Source organism: Polyodon spathula, chromosome 4, assembly GCF_017654505.1.
Source record: "Polyodon spathula isolate WHYD16114869_AA chromosome 4, ASM1765450v1, whole genome shotgun sequence".
NCBI classification, from domain to species: Eukaryota; Metazoa; Chordata; class Actinopteri; order Acipenseriformes; family Polyodontidae; genus Polyodon; species Polyodon spathula.
In genome coordinates, this window is record NC_054537.1 from 77314413 (window position 1) to 77331928 (window position 17516).

The window sequence follows — 17516 nt, forward strand, 5'->3', positions numbered from 1 at the left end:
CAGAAAAAGTTGACAAACGTTTAACACTTTAGTCCAAATATAAAGACATAACAGAAAACTTTGCATCGCACATATTTTACAGACATAAAATAAATAAATAAAGCCAAGAAAGAGGTATGTGAACACATTACCATACTATCTGGCAAATAAAATGATCAGACAGAAAATGCAGTTAACTTCCTCTTTAATCAAATAGTTGCCGCGCCTTCCTTTTACCTTACTAGCTTGCGTGATCTACTTTTTCCCTACGATACAGGCATGAATTGAGCATTGCCGTGTCAGTTCTTCATATGCTGGCATTAGCACTTCTGCAAAGACTTTAGTCTTCAAGTTTTATAAGCTAATGCGCCTAATGATTGTCAAACTGTTATTTGCTTTGTATTATTTCAGACATAAGATCTTGAGCATGTTGGCAAAGAATCCACCATTTACTAAGATGTCAGAGTCTTCTCTTTGCAATGAGGCCCTTGTTGACCAGCTATGGAAACTGATGAATTCAGGTAAACATGCTACAACTGTAAATGATATATGAATATCCAGCTGTGTCCTTAAACAACTTGCAATTTAAAGTTAACATTTTAACTTAATGAAAATGTTGTTATATGGCTTAAATGATCAGGACACTAGGTACCGTAGTTTTTAGAGTATAATGTGCAACCATTTTCATATTATTGAGGATGATGAAGAGGGGTGCGCAGAATGCATCGAATCATTGTCTATGATTTGTTTTTTAAAATTGCTGTTTCCCATGAACATGCAACAAACACAAGAGAACAGGTACATGCCGTGTGTACAGTTTCGTGCCTGCATGTGCATTCCAGAGCACATCTGAGGTGAAAGCAGGAGAAGATGCCACTAAAACATGTGAACTCTCACACAATATTTAATCAATGAGATGGTGTATAAGAACTACTGCAACCAGTGACATAGATTAAACAAATATATTTTTTGTGTGATGTTTTGCTACCATGTTACAATTGGTATTCCATGCATCATTGCAGTAACACTAGGAAGATGTGGTTTTAGGTGCGCTAAAATAAAATGCATTAACTAAAATATTTCACAGTGTATCATTTGCATAGCTGCAAATAAAATAAAATAACAGTTATGTACAATTTGGTAAATGATGCATAGTAAGAAATGTACTTGCAATGCAATAGTACTAATATAGGTATTAAATCTTATTGACCATTTCTTGTCAAATACATTTCTTTGAATCAGTTAACCCATTCTTATGTAGCGGATTGTGAGACACTGGACTCGGTGCGGGCAGCAAGCAGGTTTTTTGTGTTCACACTGAACGCAGCACGAATATTGACTCGGGGCAGCACACACGGCAAGACTGCAGATTTTAGCAGGAGGGAGCTGGGAAAAAATGGACCCTATTGACATATTCAAAACCTATTTTAATGTCATCTGGCAGCACAATGTCGTGAGGCAAAGGCATATTGCTCCCTACATTAAGTGGATAGAGGCCCAGAGATAGACTGAAGTTCAAAAAAATAATGGTTTTATTATAAATAAACACAAAATAAAAGGGCACAAGGGCAAAAATAAAGGTATTTAAACACAAATAACAAAACAAAACTTACAAAAAATAAAGATTTTCAGGCTGGGCAATGCCTTCACTGGATCAAAAAATTCACCAAACCAAAAACCAGCAAACACAACCACCAACTTGCTTCCTCAGCTCCCTCCTCTTAATGGGAAGCAGAGGCCTCCTTTTATGTCAGGTGGCTGGGCGCTGATTGATCGTTAATTAAGCTAATCAACTAATCAACCCCAGCCACCTGAACACAATAAACCCAGGCAGGTAGGGGAATTTAACCCCCTCCCTGCCAATTTATAAAGGGCAGAGCTTTACTCTGCCACAATTCAATTTAGAGCGAAAAAAAATACCCTCTCACCCCACTGATGCTCTTATCTACTAATAAAAAGAAAATATGTCTGTGTTTTGGGGAGACATGTAAAGTGTGGCACCAACCGAGGAGGAAGAAGAGTATTTTATAAGGCAGTTTATGAAAAAAAAACGATGCGTACTGTACATAAGTTTGAACATCATTTTCCATTTGACTTGAACTTCTTAAAAAGGGAATCTAAGTAGCCTTCTAAAATAAAGAACCTTTGCCTTTAATCCTCTTTGATACTGTGCCTGTTTAAACAGATATAGATAATCGCAGTATGTGATTATGCATATTTGTACATGCATGTTTGTATGCATTTGTGTGTGTCTACTTTTTTTTATCTGTATATACATTTTGTGTGTAAACAATCAATAATATTACTAGACCACAGTTGTACAGCGACTGATTATGCAGCAAAAGACCTGACAGGTACATCTTGATATTTTTGGCTTAATAAAGATGATCAGCAAAACAAAGCACATACAATACAATACAATTTTATACCTGCTATACGGTTACTGACTCGGGTATGTGATTATACACATATGTAATCCTCTCTGTGCCAGAAATGGAAAAGAGGAAAATGGGTTTTATATCAGAAACCCCATTTTAATTTCCAAAAGTAATTACAGACCTAGAAATAACTCACCTGGAATGTTCATCTCCGAAGTGATGAGCCTACGGTTTTTAATTTCTGGTGACATCACCCAGGAGTTGACTGCTATTGGTCGAGTACATACGCGACATGAAGAAACGACCTAGTGTGTGAGGGTTCGTAGAAATCCATTATATCAAAAAGTGATGCTAGGTGAAGCGAAGCACTGGTGTGTCCAGGATTTGAGGTTCGCTATAGGGGGAAAATGTGAATGACCCTTAATGGTATTTCTTTATTTTTTGGGCTATCTTTGGTTACAAACTTACTGGGACTTTCTCCCAAAATAGATCTGGAAGTAACTGGACTTGGACCCCAGTCATCTCTAGTTTTTATTGTTACACAGACTTTTATAGAATAATAATGATGATAGGATATTGCATTCCCATTTTGATTACGGTAGCAAAAAATAGCAAAGAAAGTGCTTGCTGCAGTCTTAAGGTTTGCAAATGTTGAAAGCTACATAGTGTTATCCGTAACAGGTTTTTTTTTTTTTTTTAAGTTAACATAAAATACATCAACTATATTTCACATTGTCAAAGTTTATTTATTTTTTAAAAGTTTAATTTACATCCATTTGAATGTACAAAGCTGGGTAGACGTGACCAATTGTTACATGTTTTGCAAGGTTGAATAAAAACTATGACAAAAGGGTCTGAGAGCAGCTATGTGATATGAAAAGTACAATCTTAACTCATACAACTATTCTAATTGTTAAATACAAAGAGGTTGTGTTTTGAATTCGGCAACATGTCAAATAGCACTAGTAGTACCATAGCAATTTTATTGGCCCTTTCCAAACTTTTATTGATGACTTTTTACTAGGTTTCAAATGCAATAACAAAATAGTCAGTATGAAGCTTCACTTAACCAGATGTTTTTTTTAAGTTTTCATGAAATTACTGAATACAGAATTGAAAAAAATGTATCTCTTCAACCGGAAGTCGCATTTAAAGTTATCTGAAGCCAAGGAGGGAGACGGATGACGAAGAGCAGGAAGTGTGGCATTACATTTAAAAATCTAGCTTCTACTATTCGTTTTAAAGGGAGTTTTTTTTCAAACATATTTAGTTGAACAACATCTAAAAACTGGGTACTGGGTGGGGGTTCCCGAGTGGCCCCTTGTCAAAGGCACTATGACCTGGAGGTTGCCAGTTCGGGTCCAGGCCGGATGTGGACGGGTGTTCCCAGGGGACAGCGCACAATTGGTCCTCCGACACTGTAGCTCTGAGGTAGCTGCATGGCGGGCCTGCATAGTGAAAAGAAGCGGGTGGCTGACAACAAATTACAGTTTGTTTGCCTCAATGCCTTTATCTGAATTTGCTTTAATAACTTAGGTATGCTGCAGTACATCATTTTAAGAAACTTAGTTTCATAAATAGGAAAACAACAACAACAAATCTGGAAACTGGTGAAAAATATCAATTAAAACAAATATAAATAAATAAAGCACTATGTTGGTTCTATCAAAATCAAATCGTATTTTTTGCACATTTGCTCAAACAACATAACTGATTATGTATAGATTTTGACTTCAAATCTAGGTCCTTCTCTTAAAACAACTAAGTGTAGGCCTAAATTGAAATATTTTCCTTTTTATTCGTGTTTATCTTTGATTTGTGCATAGTTTTGGTGTAAGTGAGAGCAGCCTTGTTTAGGTTTTCATTCAACCTAAATTACAGCTTCTGGGAACAGAACTACAGGGTGGTAGCCTCATTTATGTTGCAGTGAATCTTGTTTTGTAGTTTCCCTACAGGAGGATAACACAGCCGTTGTTTGGTAAACTCAAAGGTTTACTTTTGACCTGCTTTTAATTACTGGGCACACTTCTTTCCAGAAGTAGAAAACCTTTGGCAAATATTGAAAGAATAATTTATATAACTGTAGTGTTTTCTGACAGAGGAGCCTTGTTCTTCTTTTGTTACATCGTAAATTTTAATATGTCAGAGTTTACAGCTCCACTTTAGGGTCTAAGAAAATGCTGGCATCTGTGTCTCATCACGGCAGATTAAATTGAAGTCATCTTGTGATAGGCTATTTATCAAGCCTAAAGTTTTTATTTGACTTCAGTGTTTCAAAAGCTTAACAGGATGTATCAGATCATATTGCAGCCTCTCCCCTTCTAGAGCCAGACCGCTGTATCCATGTAACTAGAACTAGATTTTTAATTCTTATTTCTTTACAGGTACCTCCCATGATTGGAAACTTCGCTGTGATGCTGTCAGTCTGCATTACACTCTGTCTGGCCTCAGTAGACCATCGTGCCTGCCTTTGCCTGAGCTCGGGCTAGTCCTCAATCTTAAGGAAAAGAAAGCAGTGCTTAACCCGACCATCAAAACTGAACCAGGAGCCAGCAATGCAGAGTTGACAAACAATCCAAACACACATGGACATATGATATGCTTTCCAAACAGTGTAAGAATTTCTTAATATGCTTATCATAAAAAAAAGTGAAATTATGTGTTTAGGTGCATATCTATATATCATAGATGGGCTTCAGTGAGTTACAGGAAAATAATTCCACCTAGGGTTTCTGTGATGTCATAAATTACGAGACCGAAGGTCGAGTCATTTATAGACTGTCAGAGAAACCCGAGATGGAATTATTTTCCTGTAACTCACTGAAGAGGCCCATCTATTATTTTTTATAATACATTGATACCATTTTGATGCTAATATTAAAGAAGACGAGGTTCAGTAATAGTTGGGTTTTTTTAAATGTAGTGTTTCAGTGCTGTATAGACGTTCTATGTCGTTGTCCGTTAGTGCTTCAGCTTTTTTTGGATGTTTGCGTTTACCTTATTTTAATTTCCCATTCCTCTCCAGTTTCTCTGAGATACAAATATACCAGCTTTACATCATTTTTTTTTAACGTGTTCTCATTTTGTTGCTCATTAATGAGTATTTCTGTGCTGTGGGTTTTATCGAGTGATTGAAAACAAGACATTTTGTGTTTGAATTGAAAGTGATGGTCTCGGAGTCAAATGGGTCAAAGTTCAAGTATATTTTCCTCTAGAGGAATTATCAGTTTTTGACAGCACTACTGTGGTGTTATGCTTTTTTTTTTTAAATGGCTCAGGGTGCAAATATAGTCTTCAACCGTGTGTGTGTGTGTGTGTGTGAGTGTGTGAGTGAGTGTGTGTATACAGTGGCTCTCAAAAGTATTCACCCCCTGTTTTATTGTGTTACAACATGGAATCAAAATGGATTTAATTAGGAGTTTTTGCCACTGATCAACACAAAAAAAGTCCATAATGTCAAAGTGAAAAATAAAATCTACAAATTGTTTTAAATTAATTACAAATACAAAACAGAAAATAATTGATTTTGCATAAGTATTCATCCCCTTGAGTCAATATTTGGTAGAGGCACCTTTGGCAGCAATTACAGCCATGAGTCTATTTGAATAAGTCTCTACCAGCTTTGCACATCTGGTCACTGCAATTTTTGCCCATTCTTCTTTGCAAAATTGCTCAAGCTCCGTCAAGTTGGATGGAGACCTTTGGTGAACAGCAATTTTCAACTCTTTCCACATATTCTCAATTGGATTGAGGTCCGGGCTTTGACTGGGCCGCACCAGGACATTGACCTTTTTGTTTTTAAGTCACTCCAGTGTGGCTTTGGCTGTATGTTTGGGTTCATTGTCCTGCTGGAAAATGAATCTTCTCCCAAGTCCCAGGTCTCTTGCAGACTTCAGCAAGTTTTCCTCCAGGATTTCTCTGTACTTTGCTGCATCCATTTTGCCCTCTATCTTCACAAGCTTTCCAGGCCCTGATGCAGAGAAGCATCCCCATAGCATGATGCTGCCACCACTGTGCTTCACGGTAGGGATGGTGTTCTCAGGATGATGTGCGGTATTAGACTTGCGCCAAACATAGCGCTTAGCATTGAGGCCAAAAAGCTCTATTTTGGTCTCATCTCGCACATGCCTTCTGGCAAACTCTAGCCGAGATTTGATGTGTTTTTTTCAACAATAGCTTTCTTTTTGCCATTGACCCATAAAGGCCAGTTTTGTGAAGCACCCAGCTGTTGTTGCCATATGCACAGTGTCTCCCAGCTCAGCCGTGGAAGACTGTAACTCCTTTAGAGTTGCCATAGGCCTCTTGGTGGCCTCCCTGCCAGGATATTCAGTTTTTGAGGACAGCCTGTTCTAGACAGATTCACAGTTGTGCCATATTCTCTTCATTTCTTAATAATGGACTTTACTGTGTTCTGGGGGATATTCAGTGCCTTGGAAATGTTCTTATATCCTACCCCTGATTGTTGCTTTTGAAGAACCTTATTCCGGATTTGCTTTGAATGTTCCTTCGTCTTTGTGATTCGTCTTTTTGTTAGGAAATGTACTAACTAACTGTGGGACCTCCCAGAGACAGGTGTATTTAACTTGAAATCATGTGAAGCACATTAATTGCACACAGGTGGACTCAATTCAACTAATTGTGTGACTTCTAAAGACAGTTGGTTGCACCAGAGCTTATTTAGGTGTGTCATAGTAAAGGGGGTGAATACTTATGCAATCAATTATTTTCCGTTTTATATTTTTAATAAATTTAGAACAATTTGTAGAATTTATTTTTCACTTTGACATTTTGGACTTTTTTTGTGTTGATCAGTGGCAAAATTAAAAATCCATTTTGATTCCATGTTGTAACACAATAAAATGAGGAAAAGTCCATGGGGGGGGTGAATTCTTTTGAGAGCCACTATATATGTATGTGTATATGTTTTTTAAATTATGTCTCAATCCTAAAATTCTAGGTGATGCAAAACGTTTGGCTAGATGTACATTCAATTATACATGTCTGTACATTCAGTTGTACATGTCTGCCCAATAGTATAACTGAAGTAGGAGGAAATATTGGTGAAGAAAATGTATAATTATGCACAGTGAAAACAGAAAAACTAGAAAAATGTAAGGTAAATGCAGTGCAACTAGTAATATTACAAAGGTGAGCTATTTCTTACCTCAGCCCAGTAGCATTTTATCTCCAGCACTGCTGCCCTGACCTTTGTGACTTACGGTTATTTGTTTGGTTTTGATCGAGTCTGAAGGTGACAGATCTAGTTTAGACCAGCAGAGTAGGTCAGGTGTATTGTACCTGTGCAGGATATTGGCAAACTTGGGAGAGTTAGAATACATATCATAGATAAGAACATACCAGATGATCCTTAATGCTGCATGGTTTCTTTGTTTCTATATCAGGAAGATGAGCACCTTGCCATTGACGTGCCATGCAGTGCGCCAGTCCCGCAACAGGGAATGAAAATAAAAGCGGAGACCCCAGTAGGATCCCTGCTGGAAACTGGTCAAATACTGGAGAAGGAAGAAGACAGTAGTAAAGTCAAATTAAAAATCAGAGTATGGAGAACCTTTGACCACAGGGTGTCTTGTCATTGGGTTCATACCTACTATTTTGATGTGCAACTTTCTGTAGTATTTTCTATTCCCTAGGCACCTAGAAAGCAAAATAAACTATAAATGGACTGAAATGTAAAGAATTGACAAGGCTTGATGTTTAATGCTAATTGTTTATTTGTGTGCAGTTTTAGTGAGAAAATGATTCTCTATTTATTTACATAGAATAATCCAAAGAACATACTTCCAAATCTTGATTACATTTAGTTGATTGCCATGATTTAGTAGACGGGAGTAGCTGCAATGAGATTAGAGTGCTTAAGACACTGCAAGTCATTAGAGCTAAATGGATACTGCAGTCACACTATTCTATATCTCTTCTGTTTTATGGGGTATGCTGTTCTACTGAGAACACTTATAGAATATGGTCTTAAATATTGCAGATACATTTCTACAAATGTGGATTTAACACTTTATTGCTAAATGCTTCCATGCAACATCATAATTAATTTTTTTTACACTTTATCTTGGTAAGGGTGGTTTTAATCATATTGTTATTAGAAACTAAATGAAACCAATTAATTTTGAGAATTACCTTAGAGCAAGCCCTGTATCAGGTTAGCAACACAGCCTAATTTGTGACAATGTGATTTGCCCAGTCATGGTGTTGTTGAGTGAAGACAGATTCCGAAATCACTCTGTAGCATTGCATACAAAAAAATGTATTAAATGCTGGCGCTCAACACTTGTTGTATAGTAAAAGGTATTTCTTGTTCATAGTTCTCAAATTCTCAAGAGGCGGAAGATATTGATATGGACACAGTTCATGACAGTCAAGCATTTATCTATCATCATCTAAACATGCTTGAAAGGAAATCAACATCAGGTAAGAGACAAACAGTATAAAAAAAATAATAATAATCATCAAAATTTCAGAATCAAACTATGGGGTCCATATTATTGGTGTAAACAGTGGTGGGTGTTAATATCGTCATCCTACAGTTATAAACCAGATATGTCTTTAACCTCAGTTTTTGCATGTAGTACAGTTAGTAAGGTCGTCTGTACATCACCCCTGGAGGAAAACCCCCCAGACCCCAGATGGACTGTTGTAGAACATCCTGCTGTGTTTACAAGAAGTATGTTTGCCAGGAGAAAAAAAAAAATATTGAAATATATCCAGAATTTGCTCCCTCCTGCAACAGTTCTTGTTTTTTTTTTTCCTAAACTATATCTCTAATTTCTATCAGAGCAGCAGCATTGTTTCAAGAAGCAGCATTATCTGGATACACCAGCAATTCTCTTTCTTCATTCCCCAAATAAAAGTTGAAATAGACACCGTTGGGTCTTAATTGTGGTCCATTTTTATAAATGCAGCCTAAGTTCATTATTTTATTGGGTCACTGAGACTTACATTGTGCTAAATTGTCAACGTTTCAGTGAGTTTGTATTTATCAGCACCGCAAGCAGCTCAACAGCCAATTAATTTTTGGTAGCTGTCCCAACCAAGTCATACTGTAGACAAGTTTGTTAAAAAGACCCATATGTGGGTTTTAATACTCAAATACAGAGGTGGAAATATTGTGAAAGAAAAGAACATGGTCACACTTGAACATTTTGTTTGCTGTTAAATTTGATAAAATAATAAAAGGTTTTCTTGGCAGCCTCACAATAAGTACTGAGAACTGCAAAGCTAGAGAACATAGTAAATGCAGATGTGCTTTTGTAAAATCAATATACTTGATTATGAATATTATATTGTGTAATATTTTGAACAAAAAAGTATTACAGCTAGCATGATACATAAAGGACAGTAAGAGATCTCACTTTGTTGAAAATGTGATGATTCCCTTTCAAGTAGGGAATATTAACCATTACAAATTGGCTGTTTCACTTTAAGACTCCCGAACTGAAAACTCTATACCAAAGATTCTCGGTAAAGCAGGGTGGCGCTGCTGAGGCTTCGCCTCGCAACCACAAAACAGCAGTGCGCCCTACAGTTGTCGCCATTTTCTTTTTTCAGCTGTGCCGACTGCTCCTGAGACAGATATATGTATATTTTGTTCTCTATGCCTTTTGTTAGCGCTTAAGTGATATATGTATATACACACACACAGTACAAGTTTGAGTACACTTGCTGGAAACTAGTTTTTTTTCATAATTGACAATGTTTAACGTCGTATAAGTTTCTGTAAATACAATATACAAAATGTAATAAACATAAGGAGTATCAAAGCAATGTCCAAGAAAATTGAAAATTGTCTCTAAATCTTGGATTCCTCAACCTTTGCCTTAATAACAGCCTCACAAACACAAGGCATTCAGTTAACAAGTTTCAGCAGGAAATCACCCGACATGTCTTCCCAGCTCTTCTGCAGCAATTCCCAGAGATGTAGGGCACTTGTGGGTAGCTTTGCTTTAACTCTTCTGTCCAGTTCGTCCCATACAAGTTCTATGGGATTGAGTTCTGGAGACTGGGCAGGCCAGGTCATTAGATTAAGTTGTCCTTCACTTTCCTTCTTCGCCAGATAGTTCTTGCACAACATCTGTGTTTTGGGTTATTATCTTGCTGAAGAATGAAGGACTGCCCAACTAGCTGTAATCCTGCTGGAATGGTATGCCTCTGAAGTATGCTATGATAGCCATGCTGGTTGAGCTTGCCATGAACTTGGTAAAGATCACCAACTCTGTCACCACCAAAGCAACCCCAGACCATGACACTGCCTCCTCCATACTTGACAACGGGAACCACACATGCAGAACTCATGCGCTCTCTGCGTCTTACATATACTCGGCGGTTGGACCCAAGTATTTCAAATTTTGACTTATCGGTCCATAAGACCGACTTCCACTCCTCAAACATCCAGTTTCTGTGTTTTTTGGCCCAGGCAAGTCTCTTTGTCTTATTCTGCACTGTTAACAATGGTTTCTTTGCAGCAATTCTTCCAGTTAGGCCAGCTTCACGCAATCTTCTCTGAACAGTTGATGTTGAAACATCTGTACTTCTAGTAGCATCTAGCTGAGCTTGTATTTCAGGGGCAGTTAATCACTGGTTTCTCAGACTTGTGACTCGAATGAACTTGTTCTCAGATTCTGAGGTCACCCTTGGCCTGCCTGACCTTGTTCAGTCCTCTTGAGTGCCAGTTTCTTCAAGTCGTTTGATGGTCTTGGCCACAGCAGTTACAGACACTTGCAAAGTTCTTGTGATTTGTCTTAAAGATTGACCTTCATTTCTTAAAGTAATTACAGAATGTCTTTTTTCTTTGCTTAACTGAGCGTATTTTGCCATCTTCTGCTCCCTTACATTCAGGAATGACAAACTTGTGCCTAGGCTACCTAAATTTATAGTAATCATGGACCCTCACCTGTTAACAGTAATTGGTGACAAAAGGTTAATTAGGTTTATAGTTGACTCAGAGAACATCTAACAAAGACACTTTTATACTTAGGCCAGTGTTCTAACACCGTGTTATACACATTTCAAACTTTTAACTGACTTGGGCTTCAGACTGAAATCCCCTTGCTTTGGGTGATCATTTCATTGAAATTGACAAGATTTACATTTTCATTTAAAAATTTTATTTTTGAATGCAGTTCACTTGTGATTATCAGCTTATATAAATACATGTATCATATAATGAAATATTAAGTTTTAATAGATAAGTTTATACAGTTAAAAGCATAGATAATCGTGAAAAACCTGGTTTCAAGCAGGTGTACTCAAACTTTTGACTGGTACTGTATATATAATTTTTATTTTTATTTATTTTTTTACAGAATCGCTGCAGTAAAATATTATTTTGAGCTGTTTTTCTGTTGTTATTAGTCTGTGCTGGTTAAGTCCTACCACGGCCTTGTGTACCTTGGGAAGCCTGCGGCTAGATTGGCCGTTCCTTCCCGGGATCCTAGTACATTAGACTGACTCGCACAAGTTGGAGTATATAAAAAAAAAACATATTTTTCTGTAAATATTGTCGTATTTTACATTTAAATAAACAGAAGAATATTTTGTGACTACAGCTGCAGAAGAAACCAGGGCCACAGGTGACTGCCTCTTCGGGCGGCCCAGTCCGGAGACAGCCTGCTACCGCTTTCCGCAGGGTGCGTTTAAGGTCCCTGTGCCTAAACAGCAGACTCGGGCTGCGCCGCAGGCAAAGCACCAGCCCTAGGACATTGCTGCCACAAGCCCAGAGCTTGTTCTCCAGGAGCCACCTGGACTACTGGAACCAGTGCATCACGGAACCCTGGGTTCTCAACACAGTGCAAACTGGTTACTCTGCCAACTGGTGTTCTGCCGTTCGACCTCTCTTTGGTGCTACAGGTTTTCACAAAATGCATGGAAGCCATTCCGGCCCCATTAAGACTCAAAGGCATCAGAGTCCTCAACTGTCTGTCCGACTGGCTCATCTGCGTAGGGTCTCCAGCACAAGCACAAAGAACTTGTCACCAACCACCTACATCAGTTAGGCTTGAAAGTGAACGATGCAAAGAGTCAACTAGCGCCTGCCTGGATAGTAACCAATATGGGGGTGCGCTTGGACTCGGAGCTCATGTTGGCCAGCTTGTCAGAAGACAGAGTGGGGAGAGTAACCGCCTGCTGAGACTCGGCAGAGCATTTCCAATAGTGGCTTTCCAGAGACTTCTGGGTTTGATGGCAGTAGCATTGAATACCCTCCCACTGGGCCTTCTACATATGCGCCATCTGCAGCTCTGGTTCAGTCTCACAGTTTGCCAGCTGGTGTTGAACCGCAACAGGCTCTTGACAGTATCAAATCGCTGTCTGCATGTGCTCTCCTGGTAGCTCATCTACACCTAGGCCTAGCGCTGGTCAGTGTCACCAGGAGATAAGTCATCACCACAGACACGTCCAGCTCAGCAGAGTGGAAGGGCCGGGGCGTACAAGGTGTGTGGCAACCCCTGTGGGAGGGTCACCACATCAGTGTTTTAGAACTGCAGACTGTACTCTTGTGGTCTAATTGGCAACCATTTCGGTGTGCCGTGTAAAAATCAATTCAGTCTCCCCAGGAGTTCCTTTCCTGGTGGGGCAATTTTTGAAAGGCATCTGGCTGCTTAGGCCACCGGTGAAAGATTTAGTTCCTCGCTGGAAGTTAAATGCAGTGCTTAATGCAATGACAAAACCTCCATTTGAGCCCATGCATTTAGCTGAGCTCAAATTTTTGTGCAATCACCTCCGCTAAGCGGGTGAGTGAAATGCAGCTTTCCTGCTGAAGACCATCTCGGCTTTCCACATTAATCAGTCATTAGAACTGGAGGCTTTCCATCCCCCTCCTTTCCAATCTGACAAGGAGTGCCAGTTCCATACATTCTGGCCAGTACGGGTGTTAGCATGTTATGTGGAGAGGACTAAAAGCTGTCGGAACAACTGTTTGCCCCCACCTGAGAAGCTCACCGGCCATTCCACTAGGGTTCAGACGACTTCTTCATTGGAATTGTTCCACGGTGCATCTATCCAGGACATATGCAGTGCAGCGGTGTGGGCTTCCTCCCATACGTTTGCCCAGTTGAATGCTGTGGACCCGCAGAATCCTGGTTTTGGCACAAGAGTACCGAGGGCAGCTTCCCAGTCCATCCTCATGAGAGAACATTAGAGCTGAATCCATTTTAATGTTTTCATTATGGAACATTACTGTGAAACAAGCGGTTCTAACTTGCAATTGGGTTGTGTGCTATGTCCTTGCAACCCATTTTGTAATGGTTAACCCTTTGTGGTCCTATGTCAGACCAGGTCCAACATTATAATTTTCCTTTTCCAGTTCGATGTCGGACCTTGTCCAACATCATTAAAAAGACGTAAAGCACAGGTCTCTAGTCTTTTTTTCCTCCGGAAAAAGCTGAGAAAACCTTTCAATGGCCGAGTGAGACCGATAGGAGCCAAATGAAGCCAATAAAAAAGGGCGTAACGGATCTATCCATGCACAACAGAGATAACACGGATATCAACAAAGGAGATAGCAGCTTCTGCACCCAGCACTCAAAGAATATCACAGACATTTGCCAAGCTTTTTGAAATGTTATAGTAATAAAGTAATGACTTGGATCACATTATTGAGGAGTTCGGTGATAAAACGAATGATCAGGAGAGGATTTATCAGTATGCACGTCTATAAAGAGGTATATGAAAAATACAGCCAACAGGGGATGGGGTGTGGCTGTAGATACAGTATTGAGTGTTCTTTTGCAATACAATTGCTTTTAAACCTATTTTTAATCAGCACTTGTAAAATAAACAGCGCATGTGAAAATAAATTGGACCTGACTCGTCTGACAAGTGCTGAATAAATGGACTGCAAAGGGTTAATATTCCCTACTTGAAAGGGAACGTTAGGTTATTATCATAACCCTGGTTCCCTGAAATAGGAATATTAACCATTAACTTTTGGATCACGGCATTCATGGTCGAAATCTCTGAAGAAAATGGCAATGCTTGTAGGGCGTGCTCCTGTTTTTATGGTTGTGGGGTGGAGCCTCAGCGCCACCCTGCTCTAGCGAGAATCTTTGGTATGGAGTTTTCAGTTCAGGTGTCTCAAAGGGAAACATCCATTTTGTAAGGTAAGTATTCATATTTTAGGAACATTTTTGTTGCTTCTATCAAACAGGAAAAGAACCCCCATCCACAGAACCCACTATACTGTCCATGCCAACAACTCCACTCTCCTTATTCAATAAATAAACAAACTTGTCCTCCAAACACAGTGATCACCACCACCACCATGTGCACAAGAAGAAGAAGAAGCACAAGCACAAGCATAAACACAAGCACGAGAGCAAGGATAAGGAGAAAGACAAAGAAAAGGAAAAGGTCAGAGACATCCTGGCTTTTACCAACAGCCCGGCCAGGGGACGTTCTGTTAATTCGCCCTCTCTTTCAGATTGAAGGGAGCCCCCACTATGAAACTGGAAAGCTACACAGAGAAAACTTCCTAACCTAAGAGCTTATCCACAGAGAATGGTGAAAGTACAGAACTGGCTCCTAAAGCATGTCACTCCTTCCAGATGTTCTGACAATAGTCTGTTTTGCAGATGAATCTGCTCTTTCGTGCAAATGAAAAACCCCACTGCTTTGTTTCCTTCTACTTTTGTTTATTTTATTACATAAGCCGGTCTGCTCCTAACAGGTCCACAAGGTTATTGGCACCTTGCTGCGCATCATGTTCCTCAAGTGACCTGGCAGGCTCAATTAAGTTTTATTGCAGTTGATAAATGGTAATTTTTTGCAAACAATTTTACAAGAGAGCTTTTGCAATAGATAACATCTAGCCATTTTTCAAAGTTGTGCTTTTTTGTTTTCTTTATCATAAAGTGTAAATTTCCTTCATATAGGGGTTTATGTATCCACCAATAAATTGCAGTACCATTCAAATAGTGTTTTATTTTATTTTTTTACCAATGGCCTTATTGCATTGTTTTTAGCAGTAACGTTTTTTTTTTTTGTTTTTTTTTGTAAAATATAAATCAAACATTATGACAGTATTTATATTTAATATTGTTCATTTGGGAAATGTATTAATGGACCTGGATTTAACTGGAAAACATTAATCAGATAAACTAGCCTTAGCTGTACAACATACTGTTACCGGTAGATCAGACAATACAATTACCAGATAAAAAGAAAAACAACTTTATAATAATAGTACTGGTGTTTGTTCCTTTTTCTTTCTTCTCTTGTTTAATATCAGATATCAGAAATTGCAAGAAACTCAACATAGCATTTCTTGTAAAGCCATATACATTTTGTATTATATTTTGTAGATCTCAAGTGTGTTACAGTTTAATGCCAACATGCACTTGTTTGGGGTTTTTTTTTTTGCTTCAAGTATTTTTTTCTAGATCTAACTTTTCAGTAGAGTGCAATGTTTTAATTATTGTACTTTTAGGCTGTTAATAGATTTGTAGCTTTTGCTTTTTGTATATCCATTTTTGTTTTTAACACAATGCTTTTTTATTATTCATTTCACGTTGTAAACGCAGGTAAACTGTTTGAAAAAGTCTGTCAAGTAAATGAAAGGCAAATTGTTTCAGTGTTTATTTTGTAACCATGTATATAACTTTTAGTATCCATATAAGGACTGAAAAACTGCTAATAAAGTATTTGTTTATACATTTTAGAATTGTGTATTCTGTATAATATTCTGTATTATAATGTGTCCAGAAAATTCTCAGTGACTTATCAGAATCTCACAAGGTTATATTGAAATGACGTAAAAGTACTACAGTACACTGAAGGAGGCACTAGCTGAAATGTTAACTTTGTACCATACAATACCATAGACTGTAGATGTGTTTTAAAGTTATGGGTGTTATATTTTAATTGGCCATCATTTTAGATATGGAACTTATGCTTCAGTAACACAAAATAAATATGGGGCTATGTGACAAAGTGCCCGCCCCTGTGTATATTATCTGTTATGTGTTGCGTGTGGTGTGTTTAAATGTTGGTGTATAGACATTGGTACACGGGATATAAACGGGTCTGTGTAACACGAGTGTTTAAAATGTATATGTTTATTTAGGCACGAGTTTTGCACAGCACTTCACATGGAAGTAAAATGTAGTAATATGTGAGCACGGGGAATTGCACTTTATTAATTCACATGCTGGGATTCAAGTGAATAATTAATAGGTAATTGAATATCAGCACAACAGTATATATAGATGCACGTTGTCACATATTCGCGGTTGGGTGGTCGGTGAGTGGAGAACGGGAGAGAGGGTAGGAGAATTACAATTGCTATTGCGTGCTGGTGGGACCAGCACGATACTTGTTAATTTATCAACTCACCGTGTTTGTTAAGTTTAGTCTGTTTTTGTTTGTCTATTTATTTTGGCGTAGAGTGCCGTGTCCTGTGTTTTCGTGTTTGTTTAAACCTTTTATTTTGTAATAAACCGGCGCCAACAGGTGTCTTCATCATTTCATTTCATTTTGTCTGTTGTGTATTTCATTCCTCTTCCTGGTTCTGATGCCGCCCACTTCGGCCGTCTCTGACAGGCTAAAATATACAGAAAAGGAAGTGGGTAGACATAATTTTCTAGTCTCTCCCATTTTCTTAAAGTACATTTCCATGTAGATTACATGTAAAATAAGTAGGTTTCTGGTAATGTATTCATACACAGATCTCGATTTGTAGTAAAGTACATATCGGACAAGACTCTTCAAATTGTATTTTTGTTATGCATCTCTTTCTAGAGATAATCAATACCTTTGGGTTTCGCATTAACCTTTTTTTTCAGAAATGCTTGCTTGATTTGTTGCCATAAAATATTGTTCTAGTGCACTGGTAGTCTAACCTTTTGCAGTCCTATCTCGGACCAGGTCCGACATTACAATTTACCCTTTCCCGTCCAATGTCGGACCCTCTCCAACATCATCAAAAAAACGTAAAGCACAGGTCTCTAGTCGTTTTTTTTCACTGGAAAAATTAGAGAAAATCTTTCAATGGCTGAGGTGAGACCAATAAATAAATAAATAAATAAGGGCATAACTATATAGGTCCCCACTACAGAGATAACAGGGACATAACAAAGGAGGTAGCATGAGTGTTATAGTAATAAAATAATGACTTGAATTGCATTATTGAGGAGTTGG

At 38.3% G+C, this 17516-nt stretch overlaps 1 pseudogene; it reads left to right on the plus strand.

The window, feature by feature from the left end:
* LOC121313975 overlaps nt 1-14807 on the plus strand; it is a 41687-nt pseudogene extending 26880 nt beyond the window's left edge.
* Nucleotides 14808-17516: the final 2709 nt, after the last annotated feature.